This window comes from Tamandua tetradactyla, assembly GCF_023851605.1.
Source record: "Tamandua tetradactyla isolate mTamTet1 chromosome 9 unlocalized genomic scaffold, mTamTet1.pri SUPER_9_unloc_1, whole genome shotgun sequence".
NCBI classification, from domain to species: Eukaryota; Metazoa; Chordata; class Mammalia; order Pilosa; family Myrmecophagidae; genus Tamandua; species Tamandua tetradactyla.
The window spans coordinates 169,251-189,572 of NW_027518242.1; the positions used below are offsets into that span (position 1 = coordinate 169,251).

The following is a 20,322-nucleotide window of genomic DNA, read 5'->3' on the forward strand; positions in this document are numbered from 1 at the left end:
TACCCTGCTGTTGTGGGGTGTGTATGCTCTATAAATGTCTGCTAAGTCTAGTTCATTTATTGTTCTATTCAGATTCTCTGTTCCTTTATTCTGTCTAGATGTTCTGTCCATTGACGAGAGTGATGAATGAAGTCTCCAACTATTATGGTAGATGTGTCTATTTCTCTTTTCAGTGTTTGCCTCATGCATTTGGAGCACTCTGGCTTGGTGCATAAATATTTATGATTGTTATGTCTTCTTGTTGAGTTGTTCCTTTTATTAATACATAGTCTTTCTTTGTCTCTTTTAATTCTTTTACATTTGATGTCTAATTTGTTGGATATTAGTATAGCTCCTTCTGCTCTTTTCTGATTGTCATTTGCATGAAATATCTTTTCCCAACCTTTCAGTTTCAAACTATGTATACCCTTGGGTCTAAGATGTATCCCCTGTGGGTCCTGTTTTTAAATCCATTCTGCCAGTCTATGTCTTTTGATTGGTGAACTTAATCCATTAACACTTAGTGTTATTACTATAAGGGCAGTACTTTCTACTGCTTTGAGCCTTTTGGATTTTATATGTCATATCCAATTTTTCTTCTTTTTACCTTTACTGATAGACTTCATTTCTATACTCTTCACCACACCTCTCTTTGCTGTTTTTACCTATCTGTCTCTAGTGCTCCCTTTAGTATTTCTTGAAGTGCTGGTTTTGTAGTCACAGATTCTCCCAGTGATATTTTTGTGTGTGAGAATGTTTTAATTTCCCCCTCATTTTTGAAGGACAATTTTGCTGGATACAGAATTATTGGTTGGCAGTTTTTCTCTTTTAGTATCTTAAATATATCATATCCCTGTCTTCTTGCCTCCATGGTTTCTGCTGAGAAATCTATGCATAGTCTTATTGGGTTTCCCTTGTATGTGATGGATTGCTTTTTTCTCGTTGTTTTCAAATTTCTTTCTTTCTCTTTGACACCTGACATTCTGATTAGTAAATGTCTTGGAGTACATCTATTGAATCTATTCTGTTTGGGGTATGCTGCACTTCTTGGATTTATAATTTTAAGTCTTTCATAACAGTTGGGAAATTTTCAGTGATAATTTTCTCCATTAGTTTTTCTCCTCCTTTTCCCTTCTCTTCTCCTTCTGGGACACCCACAACACGTATATTCATACACTTCATGTTTTCATTCAATTCTCTGAGTCCCTGCTCATATTTTTCCATTCTTTTCCCTATATTTTCTTTTGCTTGTCAGAATTCAGATGTCCCATCCTCCAGTTTACTAATCCTATCTTCTGCCTCTTGAAGTCTAACATTGTAGGTTTCCACTGTTTTTTCATCTGTTCTACTGTGCCCTTCATTCCCATAAGTTCTGTGATTTGTTTATTCAGACTTTTGATTTCTTCTTTTTGTTCATTCTTTGCCTTCTTTATATCCTCCCTCAATTCATTGATTTGATTTTTAATGAGATGTTCCATGTCTTTTTGACCATCCTAAATTAACAGTTTCAACTCCTTCATCTCATTTGAATTGTTGGTTTGTTCCTTTGACTGGGCCATATCTTCAATTTTCCTGGTATGACCCATTATTTTTTGCTGGTATCTAGACATTTAATTTCCTTAATTAGTTTACTCTGGAGATTGTTTTCACTTTTTTACCTAGGATTTTCTTGCTGGATGATGTTGTTGTCTATCTGTTCTGTGACATTCAGTTCAGCTTATTCTAGACCTCTAGCTTGGGTTTTGTTGAACAGATTAGAATTTCTCAGTTCTTATTTTCTTGTTTCTTGTCCTGCCTGTCTGGTGCATTTTTCCCCCCTTAGGAGGGTTTGCTTAGGTATTATAGACCCCAGTCAGATTTTCCCAGACTAGGCTGGTCTCCTGTCAAGAGGAAAGAGTCACCTGCCTCAGCTTTCCCTGAGGGTGAGACCCAGCAGATTGACAAACTTTCCTATGAAGTCTCTAGATTCTGCATTTTTCCTATCCTGCCCAGCATGTGGCACTTTTCTTCCTGTGGGTCCCACCAACATAAAGTGATGCTATACCTTTAACTTCAGCAGACTCTTCTTTCTGGGGATGTGGTTGATACAGAGGTTAGGTTGTAGTTCGGCTTTGCTGGCTTCAGTTTTCCAGGCCCTGGGGTCTGAATTCCTTGAGGAAGGGATTTCACCTAAGCTGGGCCCCACCTCTCTCCTGGGGAAGGCACAACCTCCAGGGAATATCTTCCTTTCACCTGATCAACCTCTTTGCCTCCCAGACAAGCTTAATTGTCCCCTTGCCTGGGGCAGCTGGAGCCTGAGAAGCCTTGCACTCATATGGAAAGAGCAGTCAAGCTGTTGAAACAGACACAAAAAAGAAGAGGAAAAAATCCTTTTCAGAGAAGGACCCTGAGGTTTGCCAATTAAGAGCTTAAGTTGGTACATTGCTCTGTGTATCTCCAGGTCCTATGTGCCCCTTCTTTCCTTCAAGCCCCAGACCTTTTCAAATCCAAAAAAACCTCTTTTTTTTCCATCAGCCCTGCCCCCTCTGCACTGGGGCAAAAAGCAGCAACCTCAGGTTTTATTGAAGGTTCAGCTAAGCTGGGGGTCTATTTTTAGTAGTCAGTATTTGTTAATGAATGCCACAATTTATGCTTGGTTGTGCTCAGCCCCTGCTGCTAGTAAAGTCTCTTTCTTTCCCCTCTGGGAAGCAGCCTGTGGGGGAGGGGTGCTGGCCTCTGCAGCTGGGGGACTCACAGGTCTGGGTGGGCTTGCAGCTAGTCCTGCTTGCCCAGACTGGGGTACGCTGTGTGTCCAGTCACTGATGTGGCACCAGCAGTTGTTATGTACTGTTTCTGGCTATTTACTAGCTGCTCTGGGGAATGAAGTAAACCCAACACCTCACTAAGCCACCATCTTGGACCTCTCTGCCCTAAATCAACTTTTAGTTCTGATTTCTTGCTTCTCTTCACCCTCAGAAGCCAACATATCAGAACTACTGCGAATCAATAAAAATAGGTACTTTATTTTTGGATAGATTGTCTTTCTTTTCTGGGGTAAGGCTAAGTAATAACCTAAATCTTTTTTAAAAACTTGGGGAAAATTTAACTTCCATTTCTGAAGTGAGTTCTTTGTTGGCTCCTCTTCATTCACATTAAATAAAACAGTAATGCATGTTGACTTGGTAGTGGTGCCAGGTGGAGGGTCTCATGATAATGTCATCATCTTTTTCCATGTTATGGGTCACATTTTTCTGGTTGTCTAACTCGATTCCTGGGAAGTATACTAATTACATACTGCTTACTATTTCCATAATCTAAAATGGACATTGTGTGGTCAGAGATTAGGAAATGTCATCTTTTAAACAGATTCTCATTCTGTTGGTTCTTTAGATTCTTTGCCTGCTTATTTACACGCAAGGTTGTGTAGAAATAGTTGACTGCTGTGCGGTTTTTAGGAACCTATAAATTGTGTCTTATTGGTGTCTCTGACTGCAACAAAACCTTGGGGACTGATTCTGGCAAGGGTTTGTCTGTCAAATGCTGTACATTTTAGGGGTATCTGAGATCTCTTTAGGCATGTTACTTCCCTGGGAACCAATCACACCTGAATTTGACAGGCCAGTCATGTAGCTGTTAACTTCTTGCTGCTTGGACAAAGTTGTTTTAAATACACAAGATGAACAAATTCGAGAATGAATTAAGGGCTTATAAAGGGCATTGGCTTTCAAATTCTCAGAATCCTCATAGCTTTCAAACCAGTCCCCTAGAGCTAATCCATTTGAATTAGGTATAGCTTCTGCATAATCACTTAAGTAGTATTCAATTCTCCAGTTACATAGGAATGACTTTGTTGTATGTTCAAGGGTTGGCATCCATTGTTGCAAAAAGCAAATATGATTATCTGTTCCATTAAGAGACCTCTGCATAGCTGAATTCTTGTCTGCAAGATTTGTTGTTTCTCTCTGGGTGAGCTGATTGACAAAATTCAGGGCAGGTATGGTGTGGTGGCTTGCATAGCCTCTCCGTGATAATGATGCCACACCATCTGAAGACCTTTTCCAATTATCAGGTTGATTATTGGTTTGACTTAGAGAACTGTTAAGCAACAGGTATTGAATTGTTTCTGGTTAACAATGTCTTTTCTGTTTTTCATTCATCTGATGGGTTGATACAACAGATTTTATTTGGACCATTAAAATTTGGAACAAAATGAGGTTTGTATCCATGATTTCGTATGCTACATTTGTCATTCATTTTGATTATATTTCCCTCTGTTTTTTTGTTTTTGTTTTCTGCAAGGCAGGCACCATGAATCAAACCCGGGTCTCTGCATGGCAGGCAAGAACTTTGCCTGCTAAGCCACCGTGGCCTGCCCTATCCCTCTGTTTTAAAAGTAACTAGAATCTAGTTTATGAAAAGTATCTTGTCTACCGAGAAGATTTCTTTGGCTGGAAATAGAAGCTTATGAAGAAACTGAGTGCTGGTAAATACCATTCTCCCAGAGTGCTTTGCCATTTTCACCCTTGCTGATTCCTCCTGCTTTTTATCATCTTCCCAATAGTCTCCTTTAAATAGGTGTGCTATGGCAGGTGAAAGAGAAGGTCTATATGGGTACCTCTCAAGAGTCCAGGCTCACATACAGCCATTCCAAGTCAAGGTTTGGGGCATCCACATTAGATTCAATGATCAGTAAGTCCCCAAAGATGAGACATCATTGCAGGAATTGTCAGGACTGCATGCTGCACTTTGTGTAACTTTCTGGACATTTTTCAAAATATAACTATTTTCTTCCTCAGCTAAAAATTCTGAAACTTGCTCCTTAGCATGAAATTCTTGGCATGCTTCTAATCCAGGTTCAATCAGAGTATCAGTGGCTATCCAATACCATTCCTTGTAGTGAGGCTCAATGAAGTAGTCTGATTTACACTCATCATTTAATGAGGAAAGCACTGATGTCAAATACCATGTTTACAGGTGTTTGACAACAGCACTTTCAAATGTCCTTTCATGCAGTGGAGAGAAATATGGCCAGGAACACCCTGGGTAGTATGCAGCCACACAACCACACTGTGCTCTGAAGCTTTGCCTTCCAGAAAGTAGCAAGAGTGAAAGATGCAATTGATTTTTGACAAGACTGCCAAGTCCATTTAATTGAGAAAGAATAGTCTCTTCAACAAGTGGTGCTGGGGGAACTGGATATCCAATATACAAAAGAGTGAAGGAGGGCCTATATCTTACATCATATACAAATATTAGCCTGAAATGGATTAAAGACTTAAATATAAGAACCAGGAAGAAAATGTAAGGAATCATCTTCACAATCTTGTATTAGGCAATGGTTTATTAGACTTTACACCCAAAGCATAAGCAACAAAAGAAATAAAAGAGATAATGGGACCTTATAAAAATTAAAACCTTTTGCACATCAAAGGGCTTTATCATGAAAGTGAAAAGACAATCTACTCAATGGGAGAAATTATTTAGAAACCATATATTCAACAAGGATTTAATATCCAGGATATAAAAGAAATCCTACAACTCAACAATAAAAAGATAAACAACCCAATTTAAAAATGGGCAAAAGACTTGAACAGAGACTTCTGCAAAAAAAAGTATAGAAATGGCTAAAAAGCATTGAAAAGATGCTCAACATCATTAGCTATTAGGGAAATGCAAATAAAAACTACAAGATACCATTTCACACCCACTAGAATGGCTACTTAAAAAAAAAGGGAAAAGAAAATTACAAGTGTTGGAAAGGATGTTGAGAAATAAGAACATTCATTCCCTACCAGGCGGAAATGTGAAATGGTACAACCACTGTAGAAAGCTGTGTGGTAGTTCTTAAGGAAGCTAAGTATAGAATTACCATAAGACCTGGCAATCCTTTATTGGGTTTATACTCCAAAGACTAAAGAATTGAAAGCAGAGACTCAAACAGATGCTTGCACACTGATGTTCACAGTGGCTTTATTCACAATTGCAGAAATGAAAGTAACCCAAGCAATCCATTCAATTGAAGAATGGATTAAAAATTGTGGTACATACATACAATGGAATGTTCTTCAGCACTAAAAAGGAATGAAGTTCTGATACATGTGACAACATAGATGAACCTTGAAGACATTATGTTGAGTGAAATAAGTCAGAAATAAAAGGACAAATATTGTATGATATCACTGACATGAAATTATTAGAATAAGCAAACTCATAGAGTTAGAATATAAATTACTAGGGGGTGGTTTGGGGGCCAAGAATGGGAAGTTAATGCTTAAATTGTACAGAAGTTCTGTTTGGGTTGATTATAAAGTTTTGGAAATGGATGGTGGTGATGGTAGTACAACACTGAGAGCATGCAATTAACATCATTGAATTATATATGTGAATGTGGCTCAAAGGGGAAATTTTAAGTCATATATTATTTGCTAGAATAAAAATTAAAACATAAAACATAGGACTGTAGAATACATGTACTTATTGTAAATGATAGACTATAGTTAACAGTATAATTATAAAAATGTTCTTTCATCGATTATAACAAATGTACCACAATAATGAATGCAAGGCGTCAATAATAAGGTGGCATATGGGGGTGGAAGTATACCCTAATGTAAACTATGGGCTGTAGTTGATAGTACAATTATAAGATTATTTTATCAATTGTTACAAAGGTACCACATTAATGCAAAATGTTAATAATGGTGGGGGGAGTACGGGAACAGTGTATTTTCTACATGATTTTTCATAAACCTACAACTTCTCTAATTAAAAGAAAACTGAAAAAATTTGAAAAAAATGAAGGTGAAAATTCTAGTAAAGTAAATAGGTCAGTATATAGTATCATGTTAAATTCTTGCTTTTGGTAATTATACTGTGTTGTTATAGGAAATGTTAACATTAATGGAAATTGTGTAAAGGGGATATGGGACCACTAAATTAGTTTTGTGATGTTTTTGTAAATAAAAAATTACTACCAAAAAAAGGTGAAAGAGTTTCAAAAAGTAACTTCCCTGAGCGTTGAGAGTTGTCTTTGTCTGTTTTGCTTAGAACTGTACAAACAACAGTAACAGAAGCTACAATTTATTAGGTATTATATTTTGGGAAGAATACCAAGCACGTTAACATTCATTATCTTCTTTCATCCTTCTAACAATCATGTAACATGGACTTACACCGGTAAGTCCGGTGTAAGTATTTGTGCTGGTTTGAAAGGATGTATGGACCCTAGAAAAGCCATGTTTTAATCAAAATCCCATTTAATAAAGGCAGAATAATCCCTTTTCAATATTATATGTTTGAAACTGTAATAAGATCATCTCCCTGGAGATGTGATTTAATCCAGAGTGGTTGTTAAACTGGATTATGTGGAGGATGACATGTCTCCACCCATTTGGGTGGGTCTTCATAAGTTTCTGGAGTTCTATAAAAGAGGAAACATTTTGGAGAATGAAGGAGATTTGGAGAGAGCAAGTGCTGCAGCACCACAAAGCAGAAAGTCCACAAGCCAGTGACCTTTGGAGATGAAGAAGGAAAATGCCTTCCTGGGAGCTTCCTGAAAAAGGAAGCCAGGAGAAGAAGCTAGCAGATGATGCCGTGCTTGCCATGTGCCCTTCCAGGTGAGAGAGAAACTCTGACTGTGTTCACCATGTGCCTTCTCACTTGAGCGAGAAACCCTGAATTTCATCGGCCTTCTTGAATGAAGGTATCTTTCCCTGGATGGATGCCTTAGATTGGATATTTCTATAGACTTGTTGTAATTGGGACATTTTCTTGGCCTTAGAATTGTAAACTAGAAACTTATTAAATTCTCCTTTTTAAAAGCCATTCCATTCCTGGTATGTTGCATTCCGGCAGCTAGCAGATTAGAACAGTATTTTACAGATTAGGCTAAGCAATCTTCACACGATCATGCTAGTAAGTGGCAGGTACCTCAAACATAGACCTGATTCAAAAATGTATGTTCTTAACTGTCACTCTATAATTCCGTAGTGCTTTCATGTCATATAAAAAAAATTTTCTACTCACCTTTCCCAGTCAAGACAAATTCTTCTATGGTGCCTTTTTTTTTTAGAAGAAGAAATCCTTTGTTTTTTTTTCTTTTTAACTTCTACCTTTAGAAATGCACATACATCTTCACAGTGGGATATATATATGCTTGCACAGATACTTAAAAAATTTTTTTCTTTATTAGAGAAGTTGTAGGCTTACAGAAAAATCATGCAGAAAATACACTATTCCTACATACCATCCCCTCATCTTATTATTAACACTTTGCATTAGTGTGATACCTTTGTTACAACTGATGAAAGAATATTACAATCCTATTACTAACTATAGTCTATAGTTTACATTAGGGTGTATTTTTTCCCATATACCACCCTTTTATTAATAACTTTGCAATAATGTGGGTACATTTATTATAATTCATGAAAGAACATTTTTATAACTGCACTATTAACTATAGTCTGACATTTACAACAGGTTCACTGTGTTCTATAGTTCTATGTTTTATCTTTTAATTTTTATTTTAGTAAAATATATACAGACATCAGGGACACCTAAATCGAAGGGCTGAAGATCCTGAGGCTTACTCTTGTGAAGATTATGTAGGTAGCAGAGAAGCTTAGCCTACCTATAGGTATGCCTAAGAGTCACTTTTGGAGGACCTCTTTTGTTGCTCAGATGTGGTCTCAGTCTCTCTAGGTCCAACTCTGCAAGTGAAATCATTGCCCTCCCTGCTATATGGGACATGACATCCAGAGGTGAAAGTCTCCCTGGTGCAGATAATTCCCAGGGATGAGTCTGGCCCTGGCACTGTGGGATCAACAATTTCATCCTGATCAAAAGGGGGAAAAGAAGTGTAACTAATAAAACATCAATGGCTAAGAGACTTCAAGTAGAGTCAAGAGGCTATTCTCGAGGTAGTTCCTATACAAGCTTCAGTTAGAAATTGCTACCTACCATAATCTGCCAAACCTCAACCAGGACCATTCCAGCCGATCCTAAGAAGACTTAGGGCAATATATAAGATTCCACAAGGGTTCCAGGCACTAGAGTAAGTTTTCAGAAACCTACCACCTCCAGATGGGTCCCTGGTCCAGACAAGTCCTGAAACCTAGAGGGCCCAGCCTCTCCAGAACATCAGACAGTTCCATCTCCCTACCCCATATTAGTGACAGACCCTTCCAATATGAAAAATTTAGAATGACCATAGCCCAAACACCCCTAAAGAGAGGGACTGAAAGGTCAAAGGTGATGGTAGAGTTATACGATGAAGATAAGATTTAAAAAATGAATATGAATGCTGAATTATTAAACTGATACCTCTTTTAGTCTGCAGTATCTTAGAATAGCTAGAAGTAAAAATCTAAAATTGTGGGGCTGTCACCCATGTCAAACTCTGAAATATGCTCTACAATTAATTGTGGTGCTGTGCTTTGAAATTTATTGTTCTTTTTTTACATATGTTATTTTTCACAAAAAAAGGAAAAAAAATCAATTGTGATGACAAAAAAATATTTAAGCCTTCTTTTGGCAGAACGCCCGATGGCTAAAATCCTGTAAAAATGAAGGAAAACCTCATGACACAGCTGAAACAGCCTGGCCTTGTGGAATTGCGCCAGCTAGCTGTTCTGCTTTTCCCCTTTCACAATGTGTTTTCCCCCCTTACAAAGTGTTCCTCATGGCAGGTTCTTGATAAACAACCTTGGGTAAAAACATACACATCTGAGGTACGTGCATATGTATTGTATGTATTCCTTTAGTATGCATGACTTCAACATTGTTCTAAAAATAGTAACTGTAGCAAAGGTGTATAATCAACTGAGAAGCTCTAATAAATGGCTTTTTGCCTCTCAAGAAGCTCAGCTCTTCTTTCTTTTCATGCAGCAACCCTGAAACCCACTGTAGGACAGAGTGTTTGGAGGTTACACCCTCTAGCCTCTTATATTCTGGAACATCTAGAAGGAAAAAAAATCTGAGAGGATCCTGTAACTACTTGAAGAGTGCTTTGAAAACTGTTGCTTTTTTATTTTTTTGCTTTGTATATATGTTATACTATACAATAAAAATGTTAAAAATAAATAAAGAACACCTAGGTCAATATATAAGATACTACAAAGGTTCCATGCACTAGGGTAACTTTCTAGAAACCTCCAGATGGTTCCCTGGACCAGATAAGTCCTGAAACCTAGAGGGCTCAGCCTCTCTAGAATATCAGCTATTTCCATTTCCCTACCCCATATTATTGATATTATTGATGGTCCCTTACAATATGAAAAAGTTAGAATGGCCATAGCTCAAATACTCTTGAAGAATGGGACAGAAAGATCAAAGGTGATGGTGGAGTTATACAGAGGTTGGGTTTAACAAACAAATATGACTGCTGAATCATTAAATTGATATTTCCTCTAGTCTCCAGTATCTTAGAGCAGGTAGCAATAAAGACCTAAAGTTATGGAATTGTAACCCATACCAAACTCTGAAATCTACTAATTTTTCAGAGTTTTCAGAACAACTAATTGTTCTGTGCTTTGAAATCTATTACTTTTTTGTATATATGTTATTTTTCACAAAAAAGTTGATGTGATGATAAAAAAAATTTATTCCTTCTAACCTCCAATGTTCTAGAGCAACTAGAAGGAAAAATCTGAGATGATGGTATAGTAGCCCATGACAAACTCTGGGATCTGTCTCGTAACTAATTGTTGAAGAGTGCTTTGAAAACAATTGCTTTTTTCTTTCTTTGCTTTTTATACATGTTATATCACACAATTAAAAAAAGTTAAAATATATATATATATGACCTTAGAGAAGCTAAGCCTACCTATAGTTATGCCTAAGAGTTAATTCCAAAAAACCTCTTTTGTTGCTCAGATGTGGCCTCTCTCTCTCAACCCAGTTCTGCAAGGAAAATCATTACCTTCCTCTTCTACGTGGGACATGATGTCCAGGGGTGAAAGTCTCCCTGGCAACTCGGGACATGACTCCCAGGGATGCATCTGGCCCTGGCACCATGAGATAGACAACGCCTTCCTGACCAAAAGTGGAGGGAGAAATTTAACAAAACAAGGTTTCAGTGGTTAAGAGATTTCAAATAGAATTGAGAAGTTCTTCTGGAGCCTACTCTTATGTAAGCTTCAGCTAGATATATCTAATTGCCATAGTCTGCCAAACCCCAACCAACCATTTCTATTAATCCTAAAGAATGCTGAGGGCTCTTTCTGAGATTCCACAAAAGTGTCATGCACTAAGATTACTTTCCAGAAACCTACACTCTCCAGACGGTTCCTAGGCCAGATAAGTCCTAAAACCCAGAGGGGCCAGCCTCTCCAAGAACATCAACTAGTTCCATTCCCCATCCCATACTGTCAACACAACACCCCTTTTCAACACGAAAAAGTTAAAATTGGCAATAGTCCAAATAAATACTCTTTAAGAATGAGAGAAGGATCAAAGGAGAAATCCTATAATAGAGACTATAGGATTTAACAAATGAATATTTGCTAAATCATTATATTGATATTTCTTTTAGTCTCCAGTGTCTTGAAGCAGGTAGAAGGAAAAAACTGAAGTTGTGAAACTATAACCCATACCAAACTTTGAAGTCTGTTCTATAATGACTTGTTACAATGTTCTTTGAAATTTATTGCTTCTTTGTATATATGCTATACTTCACAATAAAAAATGAATGAAGTTATGAGACATGCTACAACATGGAACAACATATATATTAATTTCCATTTTTTAGAATTTTATATAAATGGAAAGACCTTATAGGTCCTCTGTTTTTTTGGAAGGTAAGGGCCTGGCTTCTTTCACTCAGTCTAATCTTTTGACATCAATCCATGTTCTTTTGTGTATCAATAGTTCATCACTTTTTTACATGAGAGTAATATTTCATTCATGTATTCATATACCAAAATTTATTTGCTCAATGTGCTGCTTTGAAAGTGTTTTGTACCCCAGAAAAGCCATGTTCTTCTAATCCAATCTTGTGGGGGCATACCTATTGCTGGGTAGGAACGTTTGATTAAATTGTTTCCATAGAGATGTGACCCAACCAATTTTAGGTGGGTCTTAATCCTTTTACTAGAATCCTATATGAAAAGAATAAAAGACAGAAAACACAGAGGGAGCTGGTACAGAAAACAGAGAGATAAAACCAAGCAAAAGACAGAGGGAGAGAGAACACCCTGGAGATGCTGAAAGGAGACCCACAGGATACAGAGAGCTCACAGAGGTGACCCTGGAGAAGTAAGCAAAAATCCACAGGTGAGCAGAGAGAAAGCCACTGGGAACAGAGTCTGAAAGCAAAGGAGCCTGGTGAAAAGAACTGGCAGATGTTGCTATGTGCCTTACCATGTAATAAAGAAACCCCGGATGCAGTGGCTTTTTTCGGAGTCAAGGTATCTTACTCCTGATGCCTTAATTTGATCGTTTTCATGACCTCAGAGCTATACATTTTTAACCTAATAAATCCCCTTTGTAAAGGCAATATATGTATCTCCTAAAATTTCCTACTTTTAAGCATATTATGCTTTATTTAATAATCCTAATATCCATTATATCACCCTACTCCCAATTTTGAGAGCACGGGGTCACACAAATTAATTCCATTATATAAAGTCTCACATAGTTCTCTAATTATTTGCTAATCAATAAGCATTATCTCCTTAATCAGACTATAGCTCCTAACAGGCAAGTGACCATATCTTATATACTTTATGTAAAGCCTATTTAAAGCTCTTGAATAAATATATTTTGATAAAAGGATGAAGAAAAACAGTTAGTTGGGAAACAAGCTAGGAACTGAGTGTTCTTGAATGCTTTAGAGATCAGATGTGTATGGTTTAAGATCCCAACTATCAAATTTGACTCAGAAAAAAATACTACATTAAAAACGTGGGTCTTACATCAAATTTTCTATTGTACCTTTTTCATAATGGCAAGTTAATGGGCAATCTGGGCATGGCAGTATAGTCCTCTTGGCTGTGCACCCTAGAAGGTGAAGAATGAGAGGGTGGAGATGGACACTTACCCCACAGCATGTACACTGAGGCCGTGTGGTCCAAGTACCCTCTCCTTGCAGGGAGCTGCCAGTGTATGGCTCTCTCTTTGGCTGTGTGGTTTCTCAATACATTCCAAGTGTTGAGAGGCTGGAGCCTGGCTCAGCGAGCACAGGTAAGCAGCTTCCTGGAGCAGGCTGCCAGCATGAGAAGCAATGCCCTTGGTGGGGAATGTCTGCTTTTCATTACCCCATGCACATCCCTGTGCTGCTAGAATGAAAACAAGGAATGATGCAAGTTGGTTACACTTGACTGACTCAGGTGTCCCATTACACCTTGAGTTTTTTTTTTATCTTGGCAGCCAGAGGACTGAGATTATAGACAGGATGTGGGGAAATGGTTTATAGGTGAAAAAAAAAAGAAAAAGAAATGCTTTCTTAGGCTCTTCTCTGAATGACCTAAATGATGAATTAAGTGGCTAATAGTCATGCAGGAAATCCTCAAATGTTTTTAATCTCCAAAAAAGTACACAGAATGCAGAGTTAGCAAGAAATGTTATAGAAAGCGAGAGACTAGAAAGTCCTCTTCAACTCTGATGCCATTTAAAGAGAAACAAAAAGAAGACTATCAACTTTCTAAGAGATCCACAAAGTACAGAGAAGTAAAAATCCCAGAAAAGTGGAGCTAAGGAGAATGAGAAAAAATAAAGATGAATTATATATGGCCATTCTGCAAATGTCATTTCATTTGATTTGCACAACACCCCTAAGATTTAGGCATCATCATCCCTAGCAATGATGTAGACCTGGAAAACTATAACATGAGACACTAACAAAAACATCTATGGGTTACTTAATGATAAAGGAATGAATTCCAGGGTGCTTCTATAGCAGCCTGGGAAGCAATGTGTTTCCTACGTTTCTCCCAGCATAGTATATCACCACTGTTGCAGCCCCAGAATTCAGTACCCTGGAACCAACATGACCAAAGTAAACGTAGATGCTCATGTCTTTTCTGATAAGACATTTTACACTTTGCTGGTCAGAACTGTATCTGATGGTTGAAGCAAGGAATCAGTAATGGTCTCAGACAGGAAACTGGTGGGACATGACCACCTTGAGGGATCCTGAGAAACAATCTGTTTTGTGGAGAAGTTATTGACTGTAAAGGTGCACCTGCCATGGGGTTGGAAGCTAAGAGACAGACAAACATCTTAGCAAATGAGTATAGAAATGGGAAGCTTCATTTGACTTTCATTTCACTTTTCTCACAGAAGAAGAACCTTTCTGCAGCTGCCACAATCCTAACTCCTTCCTCTCCCTGTGCCCCCCCCAATCCAGTTCATTACAGGCCTGTGGTTACAGGCGCAGCTTGTGCCATGCCCCCCTGCTCTTGTGTCCAGCTTCTGCCAGCCAGCACCACAGATCTGCTAGATACTCAGCAAATGGCAGAACAATTCAAAGCATTGATGAATTTAAATTGTTCTATTGCTGATGAAATAAGGCTTCTTAACTTCTGATGAGCTATTTTACATTACTAATAGCACTACTGTTAATTCAGATTTGTGTATATCTACCTGATTGCCAGAAGAATATTCAAGGAATTATCAGAGTAGTGAGGGGATAAGCAACATTAGGACTTGGAAAAAGTAAAGATTCTTTACATTATTTATAGATTGAAATAAATCAAGTAATTTCTCTAAGGAAAGATATTTTAGTGTGGAAAAATATACTTAAATTTCATACTGGTTAGGTGCAAAAGCAGCTCCCATGAAAAGAGAAATAATATTCCTAGGACTTGGGAATGCCATAGCCAAGGATGATGTTCCTTTATTTCCTCTTATTGGACAGCTTCACAACTGCTTAATTTCTCTTAACTTGTAGAAGGGAGGGGGGAGGTAAGGTTTCTCCTGACAGGAGAATCTGGGCCCAATTATTCCTTCTATAACCTTTGACTCTGACTTCTAAATAAGTCAGGGGAGCAGTGGGCTGTGAAATCACTTCCTCAGTTACCAGGTCAAGTGCTGTCGGATCATTTCCTATACTGGTAAATGAAGGACTGAAGAAGAGAAATGGATTCAAGCATATACGCAGCTTCTCCTATCCTGAATGAACCTGATTTTGTTTAAGTTTCAAAATAGATTTTGCTGACTCTAAACTCATCACTATGGCTCCCTAGAGTCCTTTTGCTCTAGAATATCTCTGGTAATACAGAAAAGATCAAAAACCCTCTATACATTTTACAAATGATTGCTTAACAGAAGCGCCTGTTCCAATAACAGTGAGGCTAGGCTTGCTTTAACTTCAGGCAAAATCTATTGCTGGCAATTATTTGAGTCTATGACAATCCAAATACTGATGATGAGAAACGAGAAATTTTCTGTTATAATGTGTCAACTCCAGCTAAGATATGAACTATGGAAATAAGATGAGGGGCTGGGGAGAAAGAGAAGCATCACTCCTTTGGAAGACGCCTATAACAGGATTAGTCACCATTACTTCACCACACTACATTTTGCCTCAATTTAGCAACAATAAGTAAAGAAAACATGGAGCAGAAATGTCCCAGAGAAGTCTTCTCAAGTCCATCTCTCATTCAAAGTTGTAAGCCTATAAAACAGGGTAGTCCTGGTTCATTTGGTTGTATTTCTTGTTACCCCAAATCTCTATTTCTCTACTATTATGGGCACAAGAAAAGTCTAAAACAACATTACTTAAATGCTGGATAGTGGATAATTTTTTAGGAAAAAATCTGCCAACATTACACCCTGATTGCTCTAGATTATTTGAAAAGGAAGTGGGTCATCTTTTCATAGGGCCTGGAGCACCTGCTTAAAAAAAAGAAACAGTAATATTTTATAATCATGTATAGTTTTCATTAGAGTTACCTTTTAAGCAATGTAGAAATATGCACTACTGAAATCTCCCTTTATTCTCTAGTAGCAAATTAGTGAAGTTTACATCTCATGTTTTTTATTCTAATTAAAATAATAAAAAATGAATTTGATATTGGTCCTTTTTATGAGAGAATATGACAATGGTAGGCAACTTTTCAACTAAATTCCGATGATTAATATGTGTCAGAATAGAATTATTAATGCTCCTTTCCTAAAAACTGACAAAGATTTCCATCCCAATATTTACACTATATATTAGATAAATAATTTTATTACTAATTATTTTATTATTTTCACTTATTATACATCAGCAGGGCATGAGGGAGGCCAACTATGCATGAGGCAGCTTTTATGAATGCTGCCTACTAAGGGTACTCCACTCTGAGTAGCAGTGAATAAAACCAATCAAATCCTCTTTTCTCAATACACAAAGTCTCGGTGATCAAGACAGACAAAGAGAAGGTGGGTCCTGAGTGGAATGATTTACAGGGTTAATACCACCTCAAGCCCATGTCCTCTGAGGGGCCCTCCCGAGCCTTTCTGTCATACTGCCCTGCTTGCTTCCCTGCTCTCTGTCTCATTATGGTCACCAGCTGGGTAACTTTGGGAATGTTACCCTTATATGCCTGAATTTCTTAATGTGTAAATAGAGCAAATGCTAATCACTCCCTCATGGTGCTTGAGGGCTAAATGAGATAATATCTGTTAGATGTTTAGGACAGTGCCTAGCACATAGTATTTATCAACTATTAGCTATTTTCATCATCAGTTTACTTGTTTGTTGACTATTTCCCTCCCTAAAGCACATGGTCCCAGAGAGCAAGCACCATATTTGTCTTGTTTGCTGCTTTCTCTCCATTGCCTAGTATACACAGACACATAAGAAGTGCTTGAAAATACTGACTGGATAATTCTCATGAATAAATGCTGTTTTGCAGTCTCATGTATTCTTAAATTAAACTTCCATCAATGACAGTAATCTGTGTATTTCTTTTCCTTGCTACCAAAACAGTCACCATGAAAAATGAACCAAGAAGATAAAAATCATCATTTTAAAAAACAAACCAAGAAACTTGATAATAAAAAAGAACACTCAGCTTCTGAGAATACAGCAGAGGAGGGTAGGCTGGATTCATCATTGCTCCATAGAATAAGATAGGAGACGAGCAAAAAAAAGGCTGGGGTACAGTCCTGGGGGGCTGAGTGATAGAAGAGGGTCTCCAATATTTCGTAGGGAGTAGAGAGGCAGGGAGATTGGGATGGGGAGAGTAGGGTGGGTTTTGATGTGGTGTGACCCCCAGTGGGGGATGGGTGGTGGTGAGCAGAGAAGTGCAGATCCAAGGGAACTGACTATCTCTCCATTCCAGCCTGGCCCAGCTGCTGCTTGTAGAAAACTCCCTGTGTGATTCCAAAGCTGGTAGCACCTGTGGGGAACCCAGAGGGGCACCTAGCAGTCCACCCCAACAAGCTGTATTCCTGGGCACTGGGAATAGTCACCTGGCTGGGTGCCATGTACAACTTTTGTCGAGCATGGTCATTGTCAGTTCTGCCAGGCGCTGCAATCAGTTCCCCTGTCCCGCATGCTGGGGCATGCTGCCACGTGCCAGGAGCAGCCCCTCACCAAGCAGGCCATGTTCGCAGCCTTATACTGCAGTCAGGGAGGGGCGGGCCTGAGGGGAGGAAGAAGCAGTACACGCAGTCTGGCAAATGCCCTATCTGTCTAAGATACTGTTTCTTTGTTTGTTTTAAACATATATTTTCTATAGTTTTTATATTAATATTATTTATATTTATATTTATATATATTTTAATTTTCTCTCCCTTCTGCAGGCACCAGTCTGAATCCATTCCCAATATATGTTGGGGTGTCGCCTTCTAATGTCAGAGCCTACTATTGCTGAGGTGTGTTTTTTTTCTTTCTTTATTGTACTGTTATTATTTTGGGGGTGGAGGGTTACATAGGCTGGGAATTAGCCCAGGTGTCCTGCATGAAGGGCAGGCATTCTACCACTGAACTACACATGTACCCCTGCCTAACTTGTAATAGACCCTGAAGTAGAATTGTAATTCTACATGAGATTGGGTCTTGTTTTAGCGGGGAATTACTGAAAAAACAAGTGCAAAAGGAAACCAAGTAAATACAAAACTTTAGATGCATGAAGGAAACCAACTTGCAAAATAATTATTAAGATAATCAAATGCATGGGACATAACAGAAAATCACAAAGCATGTGAAGACCCAAGCAGAAATGGCCCGGCCAAATTACCAAATCAAAACTCCAGAGGAGACACAGAATATGGAACTACTTAAGGATATTTATAAAGACATAAGAGATATCAGGAAGACACTAGAAGAGAATAAAGAAGAATTCAAAAGATTAAATAGAAAAATGGCAGATCTCACAGAGATGAAATCACAGTAGAACACATTAGAAACATATTAGAGACACGTGACAACAGATTCAAAGAAGCAAAAGGAAGAATAAGTGAACTAGAGGACAAAACAATTGAACTAGAGCACAAAAAAGAACAAATGGCAAGAAAGATGGAACAGATGAAAATGGATCTTGGGGAAATGATGGACAAGAAAAGGTGCACAAATAAAAGACTCATTGATGTCCCAGAGAAGAAGTCAAGAGTAAAGGGCTGGGAAGGTTACCTGAAGATATAATTGGGATAAATATCCCAATCTTTATAAAAGATACAAATATACAAATCAAGGAGGACCAAAGAACCCTAAATAGAATAAATACAAACAGACCTACTCAAGACACAAACTAAACTAAACTGTCAAATTCCGAAGACAAGAAAGTCCTGAAAATAGTACAAGAAAGAAAATCTACAACATATAAGAGGAAAACACATAAGACTGAGCTTGGACCACTCAACAGGCACCTGGAGGCAAGAAGGCAGTGGTATGATATATTTCAAATCCTGAACAAGAAAGGCTTCCAGCCAAGAATTCTTTATCCAGCCAGGTTGTCCTTCAAAATTGAGAGAGGATTAAAATATTCAAAGACAAACAAAGACTGATAAAACTAGTCAACAAGAGACCTGCCCTATAAGAAATTCTAAAGGGAGTCCTGTCAGCTGAAAAAAAAAGGAGGAGATGTGGAGGAGGGCAGAGAATTGGAGAGTAACAGTAAGGGTAATTTAAGAGAGAAAACGGGAAAAGAATATACAGATCTGACAAATAATAACTAAAGGATAAGATGGTATATTCAAGAACTGCTCTTACAGTAATGACTTTGAACATAAAAGGTCTCAACTCACCAATACTACACAGATTGGCAGAACAGATTAAAAAAATATAATCTGTCTATACACTGTTTATAAGACATGCATCTCAGATCCAAGGACATAAATAGACTGAAAGTGAAAGGATGGACAAAGAACTTGTATGTGAACTGTAACCAAAAGAAAGCAGGAATAGCTATATTAATATCAGATAAAATAGAGATTAAATGTAAAGATATCATAAGAGGAAAAAAAAGGCACTGTTCTAGTTTGTTAGCTGCCAGAATGCAATATACTAGAACCGGGATAGCTATTAAAAAGGAGAATTTATTAAATTGCTACTTTACAGTTCTATGCCCACTAAAATGTCCAAATTAAAGCAAGTCTATACAAACATTCAGTTTAAGGCATCAGGGAGACACCTTGGTTCAAGAAGGCTGATGGAGTTCAGAGTTTTTCTCTCAACTGAAAAGGCAAGTGGCAAACATGGTGATGCCTGCTAGGTTTCTCTCCAGAAATCTTCTTTCATGAAGCTTTGCCAGGGGCCTTTTCCTTCTTCATCTCCATCGTTCTGAAACTTTCTCTAAAATGTTTCCTCTTTTAAAATATTCTAACTAATCAAGACCCACCTAGAACGGGTAGAGTCACATCTTCCTCTAACCCAAGGATAATACCCACAACTGGGTGTGACACATCTCCGCAGAGATAATTTAATCAAGTTTCCAGTCTATGATACTGAATAGGGATTAAAAGAAAGGCTCCACAAAATGGAATTAGGATTAAAGCATGGCTTTTCTACGGTACATAAATCCTTTCAAACTGGCACAGATACTATTTATTAATAAAAGGGACAATTCACTAAAAGAAAATAACAATCAGAAATGTTTACACTCCCAATCAAGGAGCCCCAGAGTACAGGAGGCAAACATTGCCAAAACTAAAGGGAATTATAGACGTTTCAACAATAATAGTGGGAGACTTCAATACACCACTCTCCACTATAGATAGAACAACAAGACAGAGGATCAACAAAGAAATAGAGAACCTAAACAACGTGATAAATGAATTAGACTGAATAGACATATATTACACCCTAAAACACCAGGATATACATTCTTCTCCAGTGCACATGTAACATTGTCCAGGATAGATCATATGTTGGGACACAAAATAAGTCTTTATAAATTTGGTAAGATTGAAATTATACAAAGCACTTTTTCTGAC

The 20,322-nt window shown here is 37.9% G+C and overlaps 1 pseudogene; it reads right to left on the reverse strand.

The window, feature by feature from the left end:
• Positions 1-2,893: 2,893 nt before the first annotated feature.
• The window catches only part of LOC143672730 (protein FAM83B pseudogene), a 50,215-nt pseudogene continuing 32,786 nt past the window's right edge, over positions 2,894-20,322 (reverse strand).